This window comes from Hylaeus volcanicus, chromosome 4 (genome assembly GCF_026283585.1).
Source record: "Hylaeus volcanicus isolate JK05 chromosome 4, UHH_iyHylVolc1.0_haploid, whole genome shotgun sequence".
NCBI lineage: Eukaryota > Metazoa > Arthropoda > Insecta > Hymenoptera > Colletidae > Hylaeus > Hylaeus volcanicus.
Genome location: NC_071979.1, coordinates 17,056,929 through 17,083,295, shown reverse-complemented (window position 1 = coordinate 17,083,295; position 26,367 = coordinate 17,056,929). Strand labels below are relative to the sequence as shown.

The following is a 26,367-nucleotide window of genomic DNA, read 5'->3' as shown; positions in this document are numbered from 1 at the left end:
TCAATGTTGTAAATATGTAGTGTATGAAACAAAAAATTTTCATAATTTTTCATAACCAGGAATAGAATTTGAAGTGACGTGAATTCAAGTCAGCGATCGTGAATGTGTTAAAAGGAAATATAGAAATTATATTACTTTAAAAATGGTTATTGGTCATCGAAGGCTCGATCTAGATCGAAGAAAACATAATTTATTAGTTATCGCATTGGTAACGTATCGATTTAAACGCTGAAGAATTCTCCATAGAATTGTTCGCCGCAACTCCGATATTTTTACTTCAGCGTTGGAGCTATTAAGATACGCCTATTTTAACTATGTTTGTCGGGGCAATCCATTTGCGTATGCTGTGTCTAACACTACGTTAACGAACCTCTAATTACCAGTCGCGAGAGTCGAAATTGTCTCGAATGGCATGGCAGCGTGCGTAATTTTCACCGTAATTAGCCCGACGACCAGCCGCGAAGGTGATTTCTTGTCCAACCACACGTCAATCTGTCTCGATTGCTCTTTCGTCCGCGTTTGCATTTGCGAGCGAACAAAGACGACGGTTGCCGCCCACGGTATTCACAATTCGATGCTGCCAGAGGCGGATCTATCGTGAAATTAAACAAAGGCTCAGTTTTGGGTTCCCACGAGAATATTACTTTTAAAACTGAATGAATTGAAGTTTGGGAATTTTTTGTGACGATATTGGACGTTCAATGAAAGTATTCTATACCTGCATCGAAAATGCGTACTTTAAAGAATATTTTTGCCAATTTTCATAACGGAAATTCAAATCTCTACAGAAAATGTAAAGCTTTTTCCAAAAAACATTAAAACCATACGGATTTCTTCCTGTTAAGCCTACATTTTGCTCTTAGAAAGCTCAGCACGTGTTGTTGATTATCATGCTGCGAAGAAAACTAAACTGTTAAATGAATTCAATTTACGACACGGAAAAAAATTACGTAAGATAAAGGGAGGAGATAAGAAAAACTTTTCAATTTCTTACACATGGAGAAGAGGTAAAGAATCTTTATGAAAAACTTTACGTAAATTATGCACGTCCCTTCATCTGAAGCAATATACGCTAAGGAGCTAAACACCCCCCTTTGTTGAGTTGAATTTTCTTCAAATAGCACGTGCCAAGTAAAAACATGGTATGCTAATTGAAAAATGATACAAAACAAGATTTTCGATATGCATACAACGATATATAATAAGATATAGTCACTCATAAATTAATTTAAAAAGAAAAAATCAATTTACAGTTGTCATGAAACAACATAAAAATTAAATGTGTTACATTAATCATAGAATAGGAAGTACAATCAACTTACCACAACTTCTCAAATGTCGTTTATGCAAATGAAACTCTAACTATGTACATAAAATATTTTTAATGAAATATTGTACATTTAATAAAAATAATTTTCGCATAATTCTTTATTTTTATTAATTTTGAATGGATTTCTTCTATTTCATTGCAATAAGATTCTGCATTAATTATACAATCTGAGGGTAGCAAATGATGGCGAATAAGTTTATACTCATATGACAAAATTACGTGAATATTCCAAGTACTCATAATTGTTGATAATAAGGTTCTAATGAGTCTATTCTAAACATCTTTAGTAGTTTATTGCGTGTACCTAACAGTATATTTCTTCCTCTTTATTATGATTACAATCAATTGGAGATAGAGTAGACTAAAATGGATGTTATTGAGCTGGGTGTCAGAAACACTAGAAAAATGACATTTCATGTGCACCAACCTAATAATTGTTATGCTCTATTGAAAAGATCCACGAAAGGTTTATTCTCTATTCATTGGTCGAAATGTTTATGTAGATACGAATTTGCCCATCTCTAGTGTCGCCCACGATATTCGCCATTCGTTACGGCCCACGGTGTCTTTGTTCAGGACGGCAGCGCGCGTCCATGTTCGAGGCAACTTCCGGATTGCAAAGTTTAGCTACGTGAGCGCAATAAAACCAGTGACCGAACAAAAAGCGCGCTCACGCGGCGGGGACTCGTCGCGATGAAAGCAGTTCCATGACGGGCGTCGTTGTTGCGCCTCGTTTCGAGAACAAACTCTCGCATAAGCGTGATAAATGCGCCACTCCACGATTGGATGATTACCACTCTGTACGCAAGAGTTCGCAATAATTAACCTGCCGCACGCGATTCGGCCGCTAAGCTCCCCTTTTACAGTGCGTTTCTTTTTCTCTTTACGAGAGCGTTTGGGGGGACGGAGTTATGGTCGAGCTGACCGTTGGAAAATCAGGGAGAGAAATTGCAACAGGAATAGATAGATAGATAGATGGATTTATTAGGCTGGGATAGTAATATCTGCCGTGGCAGTAGCTTTTTAATTTGTTGAGCTTACGACTCAGTTGAACTCTATACAGCAGGGGTTGAGAAGCTTTCCTCTAGAAAGACTGAGTGTCATTATGTTGAAACTTGATTCAGAACTTTGATCTTTATTTCCAATGGAAAATAGGTACTAGGTTGGACAGCCGTTGTCTATGCAGATATTGTGTAGTGGTCTATAATGAGATTCTATGTAGAAATGGAGACTTGATTTGCGGAAATTTGACTGCGGAGAGGAAAATCGATTTCCTCGAAATTGATCTTACGTACATGAACAGAACTTAAAACGACAATTACTTGTAGTATTAACTAATCATATCTAGTAATTTTATTTAAAACGATTACTTGTTTGGAAAATTGGTGTCATCGTCCTTTTTGTTTTTAGGTCCCGAGGGAAACAAACCTGGACGTTCTGAAGGTAAGAGATCGCTAACGATTCCATATCTAGACTAACGCACTTCCACAGACTAATGACAGTGTTCTCGAAAGAAGGGCGCTTTGACTTGATTCAGAGATAAGATATAGTCGTAGTTGGTATTCAAATACTGACCCTGTCGAGTTTCTTTTCCATAATGTGTCGCTCGCGTTTCCCGTCAGATTTTCCACGCTCGTCAACCGTCGCGGAGCGTAGCACCCATTATAATAAGGAAATCTACTGTGACTAGTAATTGTTGCCCAGAAGGAAATTAATTTTTTGCTAGCCATTGGATAGCGATGCTAATTATTTATGATCGAATATACGGGAAATTAAGGTCGTCGGTGCGGGTAATTTTGGCGTACGCATTCCGACGATAAAGTAAAAATAGAAATCTCTCCAACCGAACTTCCAACTCTCGCTTGGGCTCTTTGTCCGTGGCGTCCGCCGCTGGTTTCGTTTAAATTTATTATTAATTTTCGTGGACGGGAGTCTGAAACCGAAAAACGGACCTCGCCCCCGGTTGTTATTGTTTCGAAGTTTTTCCATTATGGGAGCTGCCAGGATCTTGGTTTTGTTTCAGAAACGAAAGCATAACTTAGGAAAACTGAGGATGGAATTAAAGTTCAAGAGTCCCTCTTAATGACCCGTGTTTTTACGTCGAACTTCGCGGAACTGATTCGCCTGAAGAGAGCTGTTCCACTATATAGGCTCCCGTCCGTATTCGTTTACTTTGCGGAACATCGATCCAATTTTTCCGAGGAAAATTCGAATTACCAGCAATTAACCCCCATGAATCGATCTATTATTGCTGCTAATGGCTTTTTAGTTTTCAATTTCTGTTCTTGCTGTAACTCGACGGCGTCGCTAACATGTAAAAATCCGTCAAAATATTGTGTACCTCAAGTGTGTGCGCTAATTGCCTCGTTTGTATCTTGTTCCTGTGGAGTCGGGCCACTCGGCACCGAAAGGAGGAAATTTCGAATAAAGCTGTCTGTCTAGCTCGCAGGAGAAATAAGCCACTTGAGCTTCAATCCGTTCCGGTTTACAAGAACTGCGATGTTTCCGCTCCCTTTATTAAATCGCCTTTCCCCAGCGCGGAAAGAGCGCTCGAAGAGGCGGGCAAACTGGGCTATCGCGTCCTGTTTCGTGAATTCGTGCGAGGACGCTGAAGGAGGGTTGGAGAAAGGGGTGGCGCGATGCCTCGACTCCGTTTCTCTCCGTCTCGACGAAGATGCGCCTGAAACGTCGCCTCGAAACGCTGACGTACAACAGTGCTTCCCAACAGGTGTGCCAACGACATACTACACCCACGCTGGCCTGAGAAGAGGTACTTCTTGGCCAGAATGCCATTTTTAAACCTTCATATTGAGCAAAATACATATGTGGAGAAGCGTAGGTGACAATCAACAGATTGGGTACAAGAAATTTCCCATCGTCTGTACGGTTTTCTTGAGATTATTCTCGCTCGAAAGTATTGAGTTATCCAGAAAGTTCATGCCAATGTTTAAGAAAAATTCGAAGACTCATTTGAATTTTGATATAAATTTACTAAATAACATAGGTACCATTTTGTTCCACAACCTTTCCACCTTCTAATCCTTTCGGCACGAGCGCCGGATATATCCGGCATCCATCTAATAACATTATAAGTATTACTTATATAATTACATGCGCATTTTGCGGCGTGGCACCTCGTACAGCGGAAGTGTCACGGCGGACTGAGCGCTCGTACCGAAAGGTTTAAGGGATGTACACATGTTATTTGTTTGCAACCATTCGGCATGAAAAATCGACATAAACTTTTCAGATAAATCAATATCAACGAGGAAGGAGTCCTTTCTTATTCTCGCATGTTTTAGCTTGTAATTTGCTATTAAAAGGAAGCATACAGTGGAAAGGCCTCTTCCGAGTGTGCATTGATGTAAAGAAGGTTGGGAAGCACTGGAGTACAACACGCTCTGGCCCTGAAGTTTTAATGAATCGAAAGAAAAAGTTCTCGCTGACTTGGGAAGGTTAATTTCATCTCGTTGGAGCTCTAGGGGTGGGAAAAAACGCGATGTAACGTCTTGAAGCATTTAATCGCGCCGCTATTTGGCCCGACCGGACCGTTTTTTCCTTTTATTTGGATTACTTTGAAGAGAGTAATCTCCTTAAGCGCTCTGCTCGAGCGCCTCGAAATAGAGGATTTATTTTTCGAATCTACCGTCTTTAAGAGACGAATGACGCGTGTCTTTCTCGTCCTGCGAGAAATTGAACAAAATTATACTACGGAGTAGCATTACCAATAAATTAATATTATTATAGATATAAATGAAAAGCAATACCGACGACCTACTTAACTCTAACTCGAGCAACCGTTTTTGGGATGGGAAATCACCGTTCGAACCTTATCGCGGCATTAATTCTATCAATCGATAAAATTTCTGCATACAGTTAACAAATGGATGCTTTGAATCGGCATAAAACGGGCACTAGTAAAATCGCGCACCGTGACAAACGACGCCGACGGCGCGAAGTTTCCTCGAATTCTTGCGCATCGGGAAACTTTGTCTCCATTCGTCCATGGATTAATACTTTCACAAAGTTTCTGAATGGGAAGAGTCCTGATTCGCCAGTCGCGATCCAGGCGACTTCAGCGGCTCGTTTATGGAAATAAATTTCGACGAGTTTTTGCGCTGATGGTATTGCGTAACGGATTATTTTTTACCAATTTGCACGATGTGTTTTGTTGTGATAAAAACGAATGCAATGGCGGGTACGAGATTGATGAAGTTAAAAAACATTTGCGAAGTTTATGTATTAGGTTTGTGGATTAAACTTGATGTTTAAATTTACAGGAATTGTATGAATTTAGAGGAATTTTGAATAAAATATGCCGTTCACTGCACAAATTGGTTAATTCCACCAGTCACATAAAAATTGTAACATTACTAACGATTTTTTGGCTATTCTTTCTTATTAATTTTATATATCGTTAGATGAAAGCTACATCTGCATTTGTGCATTCTACAATATTTATTTGAATTTATAATATAAAGGGAATTGTAAAAAACGATGTACATTATTTCATCACGGTTCTCAATTTTTTATTTTATGGAGTTAATCGATTTGTGCAATGAACGGCTATAATATGTAAATGAGAACTCTTGTGTCTGCAAGTGGAAACAATTCACCTAGATAATGTAAGTGCAAACACGAGTTTCCTCATGACCGGTCAACAATATTTAAAGATTGAGTGACATTCAATATTATTTTATCAAATCAAAAAGTTATCTATCTATCGGGTATGGTCCAGTATGCAAATACAACATGACTTGAGCATGATTCGAGTAAATGTCGAATGTGGTTCAGTTCCAACAACCCTACTTTTCTCGAAAACAAAAATCGTCGCCTGGTGAGAAGGGACAATGCCAAATTTTCGCGAGTTGTCGCGCACTGCTGAAACTCGGTCCGCCTTCGTTCATAGGTAAATACTTTTCCCCAAGTTTCCAAACGGGGGAAGTCCGCAGTTTCAGTCAACCAGCGATCAGGCAGCTCGCAACGTTTATGGAAATGAATTTCGGCGGGTTTGAACGCCGCGCGCGTATTTCGTCGTTATACGCGCCAGGCGGAGCGGAAGTCGCGCGTCGCGGTCCGCGAATTTCTGGTAATCCCCGAAGTAGGGAACCGTGTACGTACAAAAGCCGTCACCCCTCTCAGGTCTGGGTAGCGTGCAACGCGTTCGTGATTTATGAAACGCGCTATAATTGACTTGCATTACGATGCAAATCGCCTTGGTCACGACACCGATGCAAAATGTCTGTCTCCAATTCTGGACGAAAACTTTCGTACTCTATTGTTTCTTTTTCGTCTCTTTTTTTGTGCCCCATTTTCCCCCTCAGTCGAGCACAATTAGTCACAGGTTTCACGCTCGAGAGGTTATTTGCACACCGTGGCCGCGGCAGTTCGCTTTCTGGAGCACGGTTGCGTTGTCAATAAGGCTTGAACCCGCCTGTCGCGTGCTCGGTGCTTGTATTTTTACTCGTCGGGAATATTTTTAACCGTATGCATGACCGGGAACACGAGTATTCGGTTGCCATTTTTAAGCCGGAGTTTCTCCAGCGTCCCGAAATACGTCGACAGCGTGTCACCGACCGAGCGTCTGTCTCTCCTCCGTGAGGTAACTTTTGTTACGCTTGCATGATCTCGTGCCACTCGGCAAGAACCCGCGTCGAGTGTTCGGAACGGATTTATCGCTTCCTCGATGGAATGCTGGAATTGTTTCGGATTCTTCGAGTGCCTGTTCTATTTTGAAATCTCGAAACGCACGACGTTTTCAAGAATTTTTTGGTGAAATCAAACGAACGTGTGTTTATCTACACCTTCCAAATTGATCGGGATAATAGTTCAAAAACTACGAGAGTGCGCGTCTTGATCGTTCGAAAGTGGATTTGGCTTCCAAAGTGCGTCTCACTGTCACGGACGAGGAATTTTCTAAGACGCCCTACAGCGACGCGATACTGCATCTCGAAATATATTCATGAGCTCGCGAACCTAGGGGATGGCTGTTTTCTCGTTCGTGCTCTGAAACGAGTTGAGGAATTGAACAGTAAGTATTTTCGTAAAACGATCGACTACCTGCTCCTATCGTCGTACATTTCCTAAAGATGTAACACGACAACATCGTTGTAAGTTTGATAGACATCCTGGGTTAGCGTTATTAACCCTTTCAGACCTGGCGTCCACAATTGAGGACACCAAATTTTAAAACTGCACGAGCAATTGCAAGGAGCGTTGCTCTTAGGTTCTATATTACTGGTGAAGTCTACGCCAACAACACTAGTGAGCGAATCCCACGGGATTAGGGTCAGTTTGAATTTTGGTTCGTTTAAAAGAAAGCAATCGTAGTCGTGGATTAAGGCACCGGAACTTAAACGATAAACGCTCCAGGAAGCGCGATTCCACCAATTCACTGTTAAAAGGTTTATTTCTTTAGATTCGACGGTGGATCTATTGCGCTTCCTTAATTGTATCGACGGGGTCAGAGGGAGAGCAGGAAGCTACGCCCGAGGTTTACTAAGCGTACACGGTGCACAGATATTTTTCCACCGACGGATGCGCCGAGTTCATTTTCAGGTGGGTCACGTGCTCGGTTCAGGCGGACTTGGCCTGAAACAAAGGTAGGAAACTCAGCCTCGGGGCTCGTAAAACTCCTCGCCGCGACGGCGTGTTGCTGGCAGATTAAATACGTTTTACCGAAAACTAATCCAATACGAAAGATCGAATTAAAATTGTTCCGGAAATGGCTCGTTTATGACACGTTGGAGGTTGCTGCTGCACGGAGAGTGAATCCATTCAACCACAACTCAATTTATTAAGAAGCAGGAAACGATAACTTGGTTCGATAAACTTTCGAGCTGCGTCGCTGGAGGTACAGAAGAAGATACTTAAATCGAGGTTGCCGCTGATTTTAACGACGGAAACGAAAGGATGGTAGAAATGAAGGAAGAAATGCAACGAAGAAAACACAGCAAAGGTTCGAAGACAAAAAAGAGAAAAATGTGCTTGGAGACTATTCAGTGAATGTATACATTTCTTAAAAGATTGAAAGGCTTCAAATGACCGTTTACAGAATTTTGTATATAATTTTTATATGCTATACATGAATTATATACAATTGTTTCAGGCATTATTAAATTTAGTTTCACGGAAAATATTTTTGCATTTAATTGAAAAGAGTGTCTCTAAGACTAGTTATATGCTTCTATTTCCAATGGCGATAAGACAGTATTTTTACAATCGTCTGGTTGGGAAAGAGGTAAACCAGCGTCTGCAACTTTAGTAAATTTAGAACTCGAGACTGTAGGAATCCTTGAGAGACAGGATACAGATAGAATAGGCAGGAAGTCATAAATAAGTACGAAAGTCCAGAGTAAACGAAACTTGGGAAAGCTAGATGGAAAGAAAAAGTTGTTGCAAACTGCAAGTATATGGTGGAGCTACACAGTCACCGTAACTCTCTGATTACGGAGTGACCACTCGCTTCAAAGTTGCTGAAATATCCATAACAGTATAAAATACTTTTCATTGCGGGAAAACTATAACGGTTTGAAAGAACAATAAAACACTATTTGTGTTGCACGTTTATTTAATGGTACAAATGTAATGAACTATTCGGCACTGAACTTGCAACGCGTGCTGTGCGAGGATCGTGTCAACTGCAATAGTAGTCGTCGCCGAGTAGGAAGCCACAGAAATTCATGCAGGATTCACGCGGACTCTACCCTCTGTTCATGTCCACAAAGGGTCATTCCGAGTCGAGTAAAAATAATGGTATACAAGTTTTTGCTCTTACAAATTATTGTGTGAAAAATCGTTACGTCTGCGGTCCCCGTGGAACGAACTCAGCCATGCATCATAAGCAATCTTACGCGAGCACCGATGCAAGCTAGTTCAATTTCCCCGATTCCAGAGCACTGAATCATTGATTGTTTTTCGCGAAAGCGTGTGCTGCGTGTGCAGGAACGAATTGCGCGTTTTCACGGGAACAAGCGAAAAATATTCGACGATTTATGCCTCCTCGGGCAAGAAAGGAGGGAAGAGATCCCGCTGAGAAATCTCTGCCCGGGCATAGTTGATTATTTGTGACTGTGCTCGTACTTCACCTGGGATAAGTGCATATCCGTGTGAACATTGTATCCTTTCTTGCGGTTGTAAGATATATGCAATCAACGCGTGCCAACCATTCGCTACACCGTACAGCCTCTCTAGGAAATCTGGCTGAAAATTGGCGTGGATTTTATTCAGAAATCATATTCATTCCGCGTCGCTCCATCGAGCCCACTCGTTCCGCTCCCGTCGAAATCGAATGAAATTAATTTCAACCTTTACAACCTCGCTGATGTTTGTTGTAATTACGAGCCAACGGAGCGATCGGGCTGAATGCGCCGAATGTAGCTGCAACTCGAGTGAAATTAGGCGAGCGGAACCGAACTCCGTTAAAAAGTTGCGAATTGAAATTTCACTGGCTTCGTCAAAGGTAAAGATGCTTTCGAGGAATTTTGAACAACACAAAAACGATTTAAATATTTCATAAATTTATGACGCGACGCGGAAAGTTTATAACATTCATTCCGCCCCGAGCCATAATCTCTCCATGTTATTTTTCGCATAATTCCGACTCGTGCGCGGGGAATTCGCGGATGCGACCGGGTCTTTAACTTCGTGACCGTGTATTTTCAGACAAAGCACGCCCCCGCCTAATGTATAATAATTCATCGTCGTTGTTTGCACGACTTTCGTGAATTTCGGCGCGCGAAACGCTGGACGACAAAAACCTTTGGACGACTTTGGAACGAGAACCGGGGGCGTCTTTGCTCGCTATCGTCGCCGTCGGGAATTTTCCGACAATAAGGACGTCGGAATTTTCCTCAGGGTTTTCAGGTCCTTTTGTTTTCCGCGCAAAGCGGATTTCAACTTTCGTCGGGATTCCGTTTACTCGACGTTCGCTAATCGGATGTCACTGGACGCCTGACATTTGGCGCATTTTAATTAATCCAAAGGTATGTTTCCTATATTGTTGCTTGAGGCTTCATCAGCAATAATAGACGTCCTTATAATGCGAGAAATTTGAGTTAAACTTGAATTTAACCCTCTATGAGCTCACGTACATAAGTTTCACGTTACATGCTAATAGATCGATATTTTACCAAATAATTTTAGTTTTCTCACAAGATGACGTATACATCTTAATTGTGAAATATAATGTCTCTGATAACCATTAACAATATTGATGGTGGTTGACAGCAACTTTAACACTAAACCTACCGACGTTAATTTGTAACTATAATGAATATTGATGAGTTAACACAACATATAAACGGTTCCCACTTGAACAGCATAATAAGCAACAGAAATACAAAATTACCGGTAAAAAAATCGATTTACTCATACTGGATCGATCTAAAGACCTGGTGTCACCAGTGACACTTTACCAAAGAAAGGGTTGAAAAGCAGTCATCAGACTAATGCAATTATCTGCACACGAAGAAGTATTCTTCCAGTAACTTGACACTGTGTATAAGTTTACAGAAGCCTCGCAAAGGTAACGGAAGCAAACGACTTCTCTTTTCAGGATGGACGAACGAAACGTAAATTTTTGTCTCCTCGTTTCAGTATTAATAATGAAGTGCAGATAATTGTAAATCGCTAGGGAAATTCGGTAGAACGAATCAGGGTAGCGATTTTCGGTACCGTTAGTGCTCAGATAGCCACGCCAATAATGACGCAAATACTCTCATGTTCGTGGAAAATTAGGATCGTTCAGTTCACCAGTCTGTAAGTGCAAACAAACCGAAACGAATTATTTGCATGAGCGAGCAAGTGGAGAGCTCCGAATTCGTTGGTTCCTCCGTAATGTTTGTTCGAACGGCCAATTTGGAAAGTGTTAATTGCCATTCGACTGAATTTCAAGAGGCCTTTATTATTATTATTCAACAGTCTGCCTCAAACATGTGCAAGATTCTTTAAACAAAAACATCACATTTCCTCGATGAGAAATAGACGAAAATTATAGAAATATTTCAATTAAATTTTGGTGACCCTTTGTTTTGATTAAAAAGAGTTAATATTACTTTAAAAAGCTGTAATTTATTCATTGACTCGATGGCTCCCATCTTCGGTGCAAATCACTCCGCATCTGGAATGTAATCTGGCAAACAGAGGACAAAAGCTTTTCTCTCTAATTATCAAAGAATCCTGCTTTCCATTGTCCCTAGCCTTCCGAATCATACCACTTTTTTCCGTTACGTAATTATCCCTCACTAATTATCCAGCGTGTCGATTCGCGAATCCTGCAGACTTTCCACTTCCGCGTCGTTAAACGCTTTATCGACGGCTGGGAAATAGCTCCGAGGTATCCTCCGGTTCCGGTTCTTTCTTTCCTGCGTCGTGCCTAAGTAACGACGCCGCGGCGCGTCGCGTTCCATGAATATTGACGATCGAGACGGCCGATTCATATTCTTGTTTCTAATCGAGCTCTCCGTGACTCTCCATTTTTCATCCCCTATCAGCGGGACAAAAACTTCCCCGGCTACACCCTTCGTCTCCGTCAACCCTCCCCTGTCCTTCCCCCGAGACTTTTCTATGCTTCAGCGTTGCCACGATAACACCCGTCACACTTTCCGTTTATTTAAGGGGTGACCCTCGAATATCTAAAAAAAACAAGCAAATTTGGGGAGAATTTTCATAAATTCATGTGTTTAGTGCTAAAAAAAGTATATCATTAAAATTATAAATGAAAGAGACACTCGAGTTGTAATAGTAAAACAAGTCCTTGGACTTTGCAGTTCTTTGAAACTGTTAACACGTTCCGTGCCAAGCCCTCTTTGCCCAACTTGTCGATCAGCCCATTTGAGGTTTTGACTAAAGATTGATATATTATCACACAATATTTCATTACATTATCAATGTATAAACAGTTAGCTTGTTTAGAGGAGTGATCACATCGTGTACCACTTGTGCTTCATTCTTTTGGTAGAATTATATTTTACAGAATTGAATTTGTCATAAAATATATGTTTTCAGCGAATTAAACAAATATGTTTGCATGTACCACCGGTGATACACGTGGGTGGTACACGTGGCACGGTATGGATCATTTTGGGTGAAAACAACTTTGCAATCTTTTAAACAATGACGAAACCAGAAAAACGATGACTGAAGAGAACACGTTCCGATTGCTTTTCGCCACGTAGGTTAACCTAAGCCACGAGGAATCAGTCCTGACGATCAGACGCATCACCCTATCTACCACCGATAAACGTGAACATCAATGCGCGAACTCCACGCTACCCCCTTCCTTCCGATTCGATCCTTCGTCCCTCGTACCAATTCAGATTGTCCCTTTTTCGACAAAATTTCCTCGAGGCAATCCACACCCTACTCGTGGGGCGATTAGCTTACAGCTGTCTTTATCATCTTTTATCGTCCCGCTCGGTGCCACGGCGCGATAACGGGGTATCGCTTAGGTTTCCGTACGGATGGAATTCGATGAAAACGTAGCTACGCGCTGAACTTCCCTTGCGTGGTGGCCCATGAAAGAATCGGTACCTGAAAGGGAGTCTTTTGCAATCCAACCCCTTTACGATACGACCCTGCGCCTCTGAAGCGTCGTGTTTCGTCCCCAGAAACCTCCCCCTCTCTCTTAAGTTTGCGCTTCGACTCTCGCAGACCATTAGCGGGTTGAATGATTAATGGTGCATTCACGATGAGAGAAAGATCGTTGTCGACCCTAGGAAGACACCAGCAGACATCAGCAGACAACGGAAGTCACCGGTTTAGGTTGGCTATTTTTAGTTCGGTATTCCGTAGTCTCGAGCCTGTCTTCCACGGAGACGATGGGCAATTTTATTGGAACGATCTCCAGGACACAATGGTTGATTTGCTGGAGTAACTACACCGAAGCAAAGGAGGATGTTAAAAAAGTACCGAATTTATACCCCGCCCAATAGCTAAAATATTAATGAGACATTATTCTATAAATTCTGCACTTTAAACTGTGCACAATAACTTATAGTAAATGCACTAATACAATGTATAATAGCATAATTCAGTAAGATACAACGTAATACTATATTGCTATATTTGTCGCTTAGACGAAATTTCAAAATAATTCCACATTAACAGTTTTAGTGCCAGGGATTTTTAAAAATCCGTGTTGGATAGCGCTTTGTTCATTTAGCTGCGAGTAACGCCGATCGACGCGAATGCGTCTATAAAAACCGGTTATTTATGCAGATGGATTACGATTATTTGAAAAAAAAAAATAGTAATTACGAGAGGAAACTCCGATATGACTCGCAACGAGCTACATTCGGAACCGAACGCGTTGCGAATTGACGATCGTAACCAAACATCGCTGTACATTTCAGCACAGAACGCGAACAGTGCGATCGCGCTGCGTGGTGCTAAAAATTGAACCTCTATCTATAGCATTGTGTTTTACGCCCACAACAGAAACAGTGACGATTACGCCTTGATTCCAAGGTACCAAATTCTATCTTGCGAGCGGGTACTACCGCGAAGGCTACCTAACTATCAATTCAGTGGTGATCCATTGTTTTGTCTAAGCCGAAACACGCGATTATTAGATTTATTTCTCCGAAAGGGAGTCCCGTGACTCAATAAATCCTCGCAGCGTCGTTTCGTCGCGATAAAGAGTCGCTAGATTCGTATCGAAAGGGCGTGTTCTTGGCGATAGGATCATTTTGTCCATCGTTCGACCGAAGACGCACGCGCCCCGTAATCGCGCGAGTACACGCGATTACGCGTGTCCGATATTCCCGTTGGGTTGGACAGACGCAATCTTTGCAGGTTGGACTACGCGTGTACCAGCGATGCGATAAGGTAGGCTGGTTTATTGTCTTTGGATCTTCGATTACCTCGCTTGCACCGCGTAGGTTAACAGGCTTAATCGAATACCTGTTTGTGTCTTCATGGACGAATGCAATTTTGTCAGGGTTCGTTCATTATCCTTCTCGACCTGGCGGTTGCATGTCCGTGCTTGATATTTTCAATTTTAAGTCATAGTTGGCTTATTGTCGGAAGGTATCCATTGAAGGAGATTTAGAAGATGCTCGAAGTTTCTCGAAGGTCTATGCGCTTCGTTATCTTTCTTAAGCAATAATTAATATCAAGAGATTTGTCTGTAGTTTCAAGAACACGCAGGGTAGCATCGGAGAAGCGAGACTTTGGTAACTTCGTCTCTTAAACTTGAGTTACGTCAGCTGAGAAGCGTAGATCTTTCTTATTCTTGACTGATGCACAATGTACAAAGTTGCGAAGTTTCGCCAAAATTAGCGTCGCTTCTGGATGATTTATTTAGAGATCCATAGGAGATGATTGCAGCGCAGTTGGTCGAGTTGCATTGGGAAAATCAATTAAATTCTGACAGAGCAAGAAGAACGCACCGATTGGGTTGCTTCGATATAGAGACTGTTGCAAATAATCGATTATTACAGCTTGGAAAGCGATACCAGCTGTTGGATGATCACGTGAAACAGGTGGCGTGCAAAATAATTCTGGTACACCGCGCGTAACGATACCGTAATTGATATTCGAAACATGCGAGATGAATCCTTGCTCGCCTAGAGTATCTCTGCGTGAAACATAGATTGTTAATCTTGGGAACACAAATGCACTGCTCGCCAGCTCTCGCGTGTCGATCCTCTTCGTCACGAGCGAATTCCTTCCAGGAATTTCCACGTAGGTCATCCGAGGGATCAAGGTGCATACCTGAAGATCCCTGGCTTTGCTATACTCCATTCGATATAGCGAAGAGTATCTCAGTTGATCGAACAAAGAATCGCTGGCGTCTGGAACGCTAGGGATGTCTACAAACAGGGTTCGTTTTCAACAAATAATGGAAACGGGGTATAATGAAAGAATAAAATACTAATTTCATTAAACAAAAGTTTCAATTTTATTACTACATGTCACGAGTAAGCTATGATCTTTACTCTACGAGGAGCTGGCCAAGACTAACAGACAAACATTATTAGTAAAAGGTAGAAAGAATTTCTAATTGTACACATTGCAGTTTTCACACATCTGATTACGCTCTAGGAAACTATAGGAAAGGTCCTCAATGGCACTTGAGAATGCCATTGGCCATATCCTGAACTTTTTCCCTTCTTATTTAGCAGTGACATATATACATTGTACATATATTCTCGATACATTTATTTTTGTAGTAAAATAAAAGGTTGAATTATAGTTAATATTCCAACAGCAAATAATAAGATTTTTAAGTTAATATACATTACATACATTACAATAATAATATACATTAACTGCTTGAAATATACGCGAGGTATCATATTCAGTAGAAAGCCAGGTCGAAGCAAGTGTCGAGACTATTAGAAGATTAAGTTTCTGATCTGGAAAACGTTATTACTTTAAGAGCATCTGTAGGGAGCGTTTATGAACCAGTAAACTGATAAACCCGGAAGTCAAAGTTCTCGAAGTTGATTCTGGTGTTTGAGATTGTTGGAGCGAAATGAACCGTCTAAGTCTGAATCTAGAACCCGATCTCCACTTTCCTTCTCCTTAAGATAATTGAAATATCTACGAGACATATTCGAGAGGTAATTAGTATGTTCCAAATGCTAGGACTCATCTTAGGTTTCAGATATAAACATCTACAAAACGGTACTACATTAGGAACATCTAAAGATCTACGAACCCATAAAGTAATTAAGCAAGCTGCCAGAGTTTCAAAAGTTCATTTATTAGTAAAGAACTTCCACGTCTCCACAAACATATTCTGTATTCTGTTTACATGCACCTATACCGTCTTACATCTCCGTCATTGGTAGATATAGAGGTGTTCTTAGCTTACAAAGTGGCATAAGTAATTAATTTCCGTAACTTGTGTAAAGATGATCCTTCGGCTCAGTTTTCCCTCCTACACAGTAAACTCTCAAGTCCCATGCAGCAAGGTGAACGCTTAATATGCTAGTCGTGTTATCGCCTGCTCGGTAGAACGATATAGTTAATATACCTAAGAATACGACTCCTCTGGCACAGTTGGTTTACCGACAAGGCACATTTTGTCGAGAGCTCATTTTAGAAGACAGGAATATGTTTCCTTTTATCATTTTATTTCGGGTATGATAGCTTCGGTTGGACTTATTGGTAAGGCTTTGTACAATAGATTCTACCTGAGACTTGTCAGCTCAACATTCTCAGAGTTCACGCATCGAGCTACACGGAGTGGAAAAGAAAGCAGAGCTATTAACAGTATTCGTGCACCGAGGAGACTCCAAAGGAATGACGACATAACGCATCACCCAAGGCTGCAATTAATCAACGAGTAATGTCTCTCTAGTGGAATCTGACCAGGGATCCTTTGTTTCGTCCTCCCAGCGGATGTCGCGTTGCGAGCAACTGTCCGTAAAATATTCGCAAGAGGCACGCGTTGGTCGAGTTACGCCTGGACGAGGATTGTTCGCCAAAAATTCAATTACTCGGGGTTCCCCTTCAGTAAACGAATCTCTCATTAGCGTCCGCCTTCGTGTCGAACACGATCGACGAACGCTCGATGTCCGTCGTTCATCGGTAACGGTTCGTTTGCGTTTGAACTTTACGCGGTCAGCGTAGCGTGCTCACGAGTCTCCCGGGGCTGGGCAACTTTTCCAAATGAAGCCTTTCACGATCACATCGAGGCATGCCAAACTGGTCTGGCTAATTGTACGGATAATTTTGTGGCGCGTCGAGCGTGGAACAAAGGGTTACGAAACTCGACGCGCTCGGCTCAGGGCTGTTCCGTTTCGCTTGACCTTCACTGCCTTCGTTTAACCCGAGAGTTGCGAACTTTCAGAGCTGGAGGATCGATGAAACGAGGTGGGTCACCGTTTCCCTGCCAGCCGTGAGTCAATGTTGTTGTTATTGCCGCTGGTAGATCGAGGCGTTCGCGGCTACCGCCGCGGCAACATTACGAGCGCGATAATACCAGATGTTTATTGATATTGATAGTACGCCGCGCCGCGGTAACGTACCTCGATCTTATCCAGCGGTTCGCGACTGGAAGAATAAATACGGAGCGAATTCGAAACGGGCAATTTGTTGTGATAGAAAATCGTTGCTTCATGTGGCGAGAAAATGGATTCAGAATAAATTGTTCTGTAGTATGAAGTTGTGTTTCATAGGTGTTGAAATTTAAGTGTGCAATCGAGATTCTTTTTTACCCAGATTTCACCTAAATACGTTGTTGTTTCACGCATGCGAAACGTCTATAAGTCAGATTTTATGCTCTTACGCTCGAGGATCCCATATCGAGGTTAAGGACATGAGTTACGCGTATTGGTCAACGCCGAATGTATCGGGGACATGATCGTAAATGTAATTCACAAATCCATTATCGTAAAAATGCGCAGCTTGTGCATGGCCTAAGCGTTCGACAGACGTTGATATAGCGGGGGCTTTTCTGTCTGCTCGAGCAGGGAGCGCTGCCAATCAATGGCGAATGATTTACCCCGAATCTCGTTGGTTCCGTTGTCATCACTGTTTGATGGCAATCTGTACAAGAGAAATCGTCGAAGATGAAACTAGAGAATATTAGGTATAAGATTCCCAGAAGATAGAAACGAGACAGAGGTGTCCAGTTGTATTTCCTTTCGTCGCGGAAAACGATAAGTAAAACAAACGTGTCACGTTGCGATTACATTAATAGTGCAAACTAACACTGCAGCGAAGATAACATGAATGATAACAGGCAGCTGTTGTCCTATTGTAGACTCGCGATTTCAGTATAGTAACAAGAGAACATAGATTCCTGGTTTGCGCATCGACACAGTTGGAGCGACAGTCTACGCACGTGTCGTATTTAAACAGCTGTCACGCGGTCGATTTCTGTTTTTTTTTTTTTTTTGTTGGTTTTTCCCGATAAAGTAAGCGTAGCCACAGTTTCCATATCTAATCGTATTATTGACGAATGGTGCGAATGTTCGACCAGTTCTGTTTTGAACTTTTGTGAGCGATATATCCTGCAAACTCTGGTGGCAATCGAGATTTAACTTTGGACAAGTTTGCCGAGCATGAAAAGTGCAACGTGTGACGAATGGGAACTCGTGTCATTAAGATTCAATCAAATTTGGGGGAACGGTTATATGGAAAGAGGATGAATGTTGTTACCTGTGTGAACACGTAGTTTGATTATTAAATTTTAAGAAGATGACGTGAAGTAGAATTTTTGGACAGCAGTGCATGCTGAGATAATACTTCGAATTTTTAATTGTGTACATAGGAGAGAATTGCTACATGTTCTAGATTAGTAGAGTTGCAAACTACGTCTACCAGAATATTAAACTTACGAAGCAAAATTCACGTGGCAATCAAAAGGTACCGGCTCCTCTCATTTCCACGATTGGTGCCCAGTTACCAGTTTCTGATTTCGAATATCGAGTTTTATATGTGAACGAGAATTACTGGATTTGTCGAGTTAACCCAGAAGCAGAAGTTATTTGAATATTACGCTTAAAGGGGAACAATCTTTCAGCGACTTGGATAGCTAGTTAAAGCAGATGTTCAGCGAGTGAAAGGTTCGGAGTGGAATTATAATTCAGTGCCATTGTTGCCTCTTTTACACTTTCCACGAAAAGGATACGTTTAAATATTCTTAAATAATAATTGTCTCACTTCGAACTTCAAGTTTTATCTCTGATTTCTTTATGATCTTTCTTATAATCTTAAAATGTTACATTTATTCGTATATCTAAAGATCTTGTTACCATATCGCAGCCGATTAGCTCGCTACCACTCGCGACAAAGGATTGCTTGTCGCGAATAATACCAATTACCAGGTCTCACCATGAGGATGGAATCAGAGTTTTTTTTATCTCCCCCTACATAGATTATACAATCAACGAGTTTAATACTAAGTAAGTACGAAACTATGGAGATCAAAGTAAAGAAACATGGATTTTTTAAAAATTTGCCCTAGGATAAATTTATCTTGCACAACCACTAACAAAATTTTCTAAACTTACGATGACCCCTCACAGGGGATATCCGAGTGCAAAGAGTTAATAATTAATTTATCTATTATCAGAAATTAATTTTTAGTTATTACAACCAGTAGATAGAAAATTATAGACAAATTTCTCACAATTGATATCTTTAATCCTAAAATACTTATTCTGAACCGTAACTGTTATTAATATTTAATCGAATACTAAATGTTGTGTACATTATAGATATTTAATCAATTCCAGAGCAAGAACAAGCCTAGAAACTTTCTCTTTCCGGCATCCCAAGCGTAATTCCCCTTTTTACTTTGCTCCAATTACTTCGAGTACTCCGTGTCTCCCAGGAACCGAGGCCCCCGCCGTCTCGACGTCGAATATATCCTCTCTGTAATAAAAGTACAAGTGTTCCCGTGCAAGAGTGACGGTGTACGATATTACACGGAACGAGAGAGACGAACGGGTTGCATCCGAAATATATCACGGTCGGTTTCTTGTCGGCATTATTATTATACGAGCCTGGCCCAACGTCCTGACGCTGCACAGTTCGCGGGCGTTGCTTTGGTTTCGGCTGCTACGCGATATTCGAAAGCCCCACGACGCGCCGTCGCATTCATTCCCCCGAGAAAGGTTGTCTCGCCCAACACACAGGAGCCTATGCTGGATCCACGGGAAATTCTGGGAGTTTACACCGCGGAAACGGAGCTACAGTCACGACACCCGCGCCTCATCACCCGCGAGCGGAGTCAGGGACTTCGACCTACCACGCTCCCGTGGATACGAGCCAATTTCGTTCCTCCGTCTTTGTAACAAGGTGGAATGTTCATCGCCTGCAGTCACGTACCCGCGACCTCGATGCATCGGAATGAATGCACGTTTTGCCACCGAAGGATTCACTTATCCGCCTACGAGCGACGCCAAAGGCACTCTTGCTTCGACAACGGGAGGAGCCTCGAGATGGTATGAATTTGAATCGACGCGTTAAGCGCTGCATCGTGTTGAAACATTTTGCAATACTGTACGAATACTGGACGATTGCCACGAGAATGGCGCAGATCGCACAGGCGGCGCTAGTGCCGCGCTCCTTATAACTTCCACAGCTATTCATTTGAAAAGACAGTAACATTCACGCGTTTATAGATCAACTCGACGAGTCATACTTTTTCCAATGTGTAGTTCTCGAATGAGTTCTACTTGAACTCTTGTTGCCACAAACCTTGGTTATCCAAGCTCACTTTTATTAATCATTCTCCGTTTCGCAACCAGTCATCGAGGATTACACGCAACTAAAGGCGTATTCTCGTTGCAATTCGTTCCAAGGTGACTTACAAAGACACTCGTTTCTAGTTACGGACTCAATATGAACGAATGATCGGTCACAGGCGCGGCGATGTGTTTCCTCATCGACGTTGTTACACCTCTCGCGCGGGAAAACGTTACGGTTTATCGCGACATGCGCGACGAACATGCACAGCGGAATAAATACTGTTTCAATAGGAATTCATCTTCGGTTGCATCAGCCATTACTGCACGGGTCAGTAAGTAAGTATCAGCGGAGGAACGTATTGCTTTCGTGCCAAGAATACCGATGACGTTCCCGTTTACCATCGAACTCTCTCAATTCATATCATCGATCGTTCCCTTCTATTTCACGGGACGACTAATCGACAAAGTGTCGCGAGCTGGCGCACCGATACCTGTCCCGTAATTAATTTACGCCTCGTGGTTAATTTAGCTGCCGCGGCATGATATTCCAACGTTTGTTCGAAATTCGTGCTGGAAAACTTTGAAACCGTCGAACTAACGCAAATTGGTCCAGGGATTCTCAATAGTGAGCCATAATGGCCACTTTATAAGCTATGGCTGTACTTCGTGGGGGACCACGAAGATTCATAGTGCAAGGTATAAAAGAGGCACGATCTACAGTCAGTCTCATAAATATTCGTACTTTCTACGTCTATTAAATGAGTTTGTCTAAATTAAATAATAAGATTGATGTTTTCAGAGAAATGTTTTATTATAAATATGTACGTGGAAAAATAATATACATGTCGAATTGAGTAACGTACTCCTTTTTGAAATCGGTCAAATAAACTTTACACTTATAATAGAAATCACTGTGGAAAGATGCCACAAGTCAGAAAGGATTGAGAGAAGCACTGCGCTGTATGACATCAGCGCTGAAAAATCGGCTTCGAACATTCCCGTAATTACGCAGTTGATTGTTTCAATTCAGCGAACCCAGAGGAGTAACTGCCCGCGACGTGATTAACATCGCGAAGGGTTAATAAACATCCATACGAAACGACTAATAATATCCAAACCACATCAAAGTTGGTTGCAGACGCATGCGAAATGCCAGAAGGGAAATTCGCTACGCTGGATTCTAGCCGCAGGTACGACCAACGCCTCTTTAATTCTCCGTATTTTCCGTCAGCCGTGACGGAAGAAAAGAGACAACAAGGAAGAACGAAAACTGACTCTTATTCCGTTAATATTCACGCGGTAGGTGCACGCTTCCGAGCTTTGTGCAAGGTTCCCGCATGCAGAGGTTACTGGCGCAACCAGAAATTTCAAATAGAGAAGATTGGGGCGAAGATGAAAAAGATTATGTCCAACATATCTCAAATTCAGCAAATGTGAAGCTGAGAATGTTTGGATCTTCTGATAATTACTCGAAGCACATACTTTTAGTGAGAAATTCATATTTTATCGAGGGATGTACAAAGGGTAGTAGCGTGGCTTATTTTCTATTGAACTGAATACGATAAGCTTCATGATTTATTAATTTACGTTTTCTTCTTTTCTGTTGCAGGTAAACTAAGAGCAATGTTACTGACTGGTACTGTAAGTAGAGTTTTAACAAACAGCCCTATAATAGATCAATTCTATTAAATCGCACAAAATAAACAGAGTACGTTCCTTTTTTTCTGTATAACTCTCTTTTACGTAACACAAACAAGAGTATACATTTATCGGCGTAGTTATTTTCACTGTAAATTTTCGTTTAAAATGCATGAAAAACATTGTTTCTACAAACCAAATTCTGCGCTAACAAATACAGCATAAAAAATGATAGAGGAGTTGAAATTTCCAAAATATTGCCTTAACAGATACTAGATAGTTGATTTTTGGGAGGCTGCTATCCTTCGAAATCCATGGAAGGAGCATATATAGCTGGTATAGTGAAAACAATTCAAATTGCTCGAAGCTGTGGTGTATTGAAAATGGCGCATGGGGCACGAGGGTGGGGATTTAAAAAAGTTCTACAAAACTTGTTATCCAATCCAGAAGATTTTATTTCTCGTTGTAACAGCATGAAACTCGGTTGTCCATGCTCGATATTTGCCAATGGACCAGTTCACTCCACGAAACGTCACACATGAATCGTCGAACGCGATATTTATTACAGCTAAATAATTTATTTGGTCCCGTGATGATCGCCGTGGACGTAGTTTCGCAGAAATATTAATACCGTCGCTCTGTTCGAATCAGTGGTGCACAAAGTTCAGGCTAGTTTGTCCTGTTTGGAAAATAAAGTTGAAAACAAATTTAAATATCCACCCGATGGCAATGTAATTTGTAATTCATATTCAGATACCGCTTTTAAATTATTTTTGCAGAGTATTCATGTAATATAAAAAATAATCATAATATAGTTGTAAAATCTTGCAAAATGTTTCATCTGGTAGAGTTATAAATATTTTCTTTCACCGAGGAGATTTTAGAAACCTAGTGATTGTAACGTTGTTCATGAATGTTATTTTCTTAGAAATTATAATTCACAGTTATATATTTTATAAAAAATATTAGCTTCTATGACCTACGTTTACGCCATATTGAATAAATGTATATTCGATAAAAATTCCAAGAATTAGTGGATTGCAAATACCTGTATTTCATTTTGTTTTTTAAATACTTGCTGGCAGTTTAAATATGAAATTATTTTATTTCATTTTTGGCTAGATAAAGAAAAAGGTTGAGCATCACTGGTTTAAACCGTGATGTTGGAATTACGCCGCGGGCATTATTTTTCACGATCAAGGAACACGAACGTGAAACTGATCTTGTGCCCGTCCCTCTCGCCGATAGATGCTTCTGGTTTGTTCGAAGTAACAGCGCCGAAATTAATCGTCGCGACGTTCCGTCCTGTATTTCTCCATTTTTTCCATTTTATCATCGACGACGTGGATATTGAATGACATCGAACGTCCGGGTTTACTATGCGTAACCGTGTGTTTATTTTTATATTTACGGTCCTTCTAGTTGAACCAAGCCAAACCGTAAATAATGTGTTTTTATCCCAGAAAAAAGCAGGAACCCATGGCACGCGGAAAATAAGCGAATGAATTAGAGGAGAGTTCTTTACAAGCGTGGCACGTTAACGATAGGAACGTTTGAAGGGATATTATGCAGTGGAAGTGAGGAGTAGATAGTTGTAACCGGTAGAAATAAAATGAGAATATTTTTACGCAAAAAAAAAATAAACAAATCGCGTCGAATAAAGTTTGTGCAAGCGATGCGTTGTTTTCGAGAGCATCAAGTTGGAAAATGCGCGGTGCATCAGTTACGCTAGGTACGCGTGCACGTGCATTCCACTCTATGTTGACAAAAATATTTTTCTATAGCCCTTTGTTTCGGCTTACATTTTGTACACATTCATGACGGCATTGTTGAAAATAAAACAGCCGGTCTTTTTTGCCGGTTCATCAATTTATTTAGATGTTTGGTGATGTGAGCTTTTATTGCGACGTCGAATTTTTGCTTGCAAAATTGGAAGAATTTAAATTGCATGAAATAGTTTTGCAGACAATCGAAATTCAAATATTCGTGTGATTTTATTAGCTCTGCTTAATTGTAGATCTGGATTTTATGCGTGCACCTCGTTCTCCACGCTAAAATTTGGAATCGAGTAATTTACAGTATTTTCAAGTGACGTCGAGAAACTAATTTCTGCGAGAATAGTTTTCAAGGTATTAAATGTTGAAGTTACGAAACCATTATATCCGATTCTTCAAACTATTTAATACCTCCAAAATTCCTTCAAGTAGGACGCTGAAGTATTACAGGAATTAGTTTCTTATCATCATTTCCGGACTTTGAGAACTTGATGGAAAAATTACTGAAAAATAAGCGAAGTTATAAAGCTTGGGCTACCACTGAAGAACTGAAGATAATGTTCCAGAATTACATTTGAATTTTTTCAAAACCACTATAAGTAACGGAAATAGGTCAAAATTCATAATCAATGTAAAATACTAGTTTTATTAAAACAAGCAGATGACTTAAGATTGACAGAATTAGCTTATCTTGATCGTCCCATGACACAAGGGTGAAGGTGGAGAATCACGCTCGTCCAATGGCTGTCCAGCAAAGTACAATATCTAGGAGGGGAACGGCAGGACGGTTTAGATATCGATTTGCAATTTCGCCGACAATTACACGAGGCGCAGAATATGTTCGTATAGATTAGATCAGATTAAATGAATATTTACGAGGTCCTCGTAGCGAGCGCCAGCCAGAGCCGACTGCGTGCGTGTAATCTGCCTTGCAAACAGCAGCTCGTACTTCCCGAGCAACGCCTGTTATTACGCATCGTCCTCGAACGGAGACCCGCGTTTCTTATGCCCACGACAGTCCCTCCTGGTTAGAAATTGCCGGAAATGGAATACAGCGATGTCCTGTGAGTTGCTACTCCTAGGTAGCAGCTTTAGAGGCAGCTTTAACTACATTTGATCGCTCGATTCTGTACGCTGCGAATCGAAAGCGTTCTTTCTCTATCCATTGATATCGATCGTTCCTTACCGACGAGGAGATTAGATCCTTATTGGCAAAATAACCAGTTAAGTGCGTTCGACGTGTATACTCGACATTGCTTGATTTTAATTCCTCACTCTGTGGTGATCTTTTCAAATTAAATTCCGCAGTTAGCAGGTTAAAGGTTTCTCAAAAGGTGTATATTATTTTGTGAGTAATCCTAATGTAACGTATACACTTCATCAAACGCTTTGGATCGTTTTGTTGCGTGGATGACGCATGTTAGTCGCGCGCGTTATACATAGTGACCGCTGTAATGGATTTTAGCCGTCGTACCCCTCGCACGACCGTATAGTTTCGCGCATGTACCAAACTAATCTGCAATAAATTTTCGAAGCTCCGCCATTACACCATTTACGACCAGAAGGGGGAAGATTTTGCCGAAGAACTTTTGATTGCCATAAAATACGTTACACCAGCTCTTCAGCTTCCAGGCTGTTCCTCTGCGCTTGACATATCTCTCACAAAGTAGAGGACAGGTAAACAGACGATATTGGCGAAACGTTTTGACGACAGAGGAGACGAGTAGGGGGATTTTCAATTTTATCTTCTAAATGATGCCTCGATAAACTCTTTTATTGGCCAACCGAGACCCAGGAGAGACAAGAAATAGGTTCGTTGTAATACCGTGCGCGGGAATAGTATATCCCTTCGTCTTTGCCTTCTTTTCTTGTTACTCCCCGAGGAATACAGTCGGATAGCAACTCGATAATTAGATAGACCCGTGAAAGCTTCTTTTAATCCTGAAATAATGGCTTCCGATGCCACCCCCTCAACCACGACGCACATCCGTAAAACCATCCAGTAATTGTTTCGCCTCGAAACTGCCACTATCCCTATTCCGTGTGGAATGTTAGTTTTTAACCGAGCATTGTAGCACGCAAAGTTTCAGACTTCATCCTTTAATAACCATAAGTCTGGTGAGCACATATTAACTAGTGTAAAGTGGGACAAGCTTGTTCTTAAAGGCAGAGTTTGAATCGGTATTACAAAGGATATGTCACAATAACATCAAAAGAGATATCGTTATGATACCGAAACCTCTACATATAACGGCATTCGGTCTCTGCTTAAAAGAATACATTCGGAAATCAACACACTAGAACATAAGAAAAAAGCTTCTACATTCTTGCCCTAAGAAAGTATTACACGAATCTTCCCCAAGAAAATCCTCCCTTCTCGTTCGTGGAAACCACGAAACAAATCCGAACGCTTCCGTACCATCAAACTTGTCCCCTCGTTTAATGCCAACCGAGAAATATCGTGACCGAATAA

At 41.2% G+C, this 26,367-nt stretch overlaps 1 protein-coding gene across 2 annotated transcripts in view; it reads left to right on the top strand.

Moving 5' to 3' along the window:
* LOC128875610 (leucine-rich repeat-containing protein 24-like) overlaps nucleotides 1-26,367 on the top strand; it is a 312,453-nt gene that overhangs the window by 14,066 nt on the left and 272,020 nt on the right. For both annotated transcript variants that reach the window (XM_054121333.1, XM_054121335.1), the window contains exon 2: nucleotides 2,741-2,773. The gene's annotated coding sequence lies outside the window, so the exon portion shown is untranslated. The remainder of the gene's footprint in view (nucleotides 1-2,740; nucleotides 2,774-26,367) is intronic.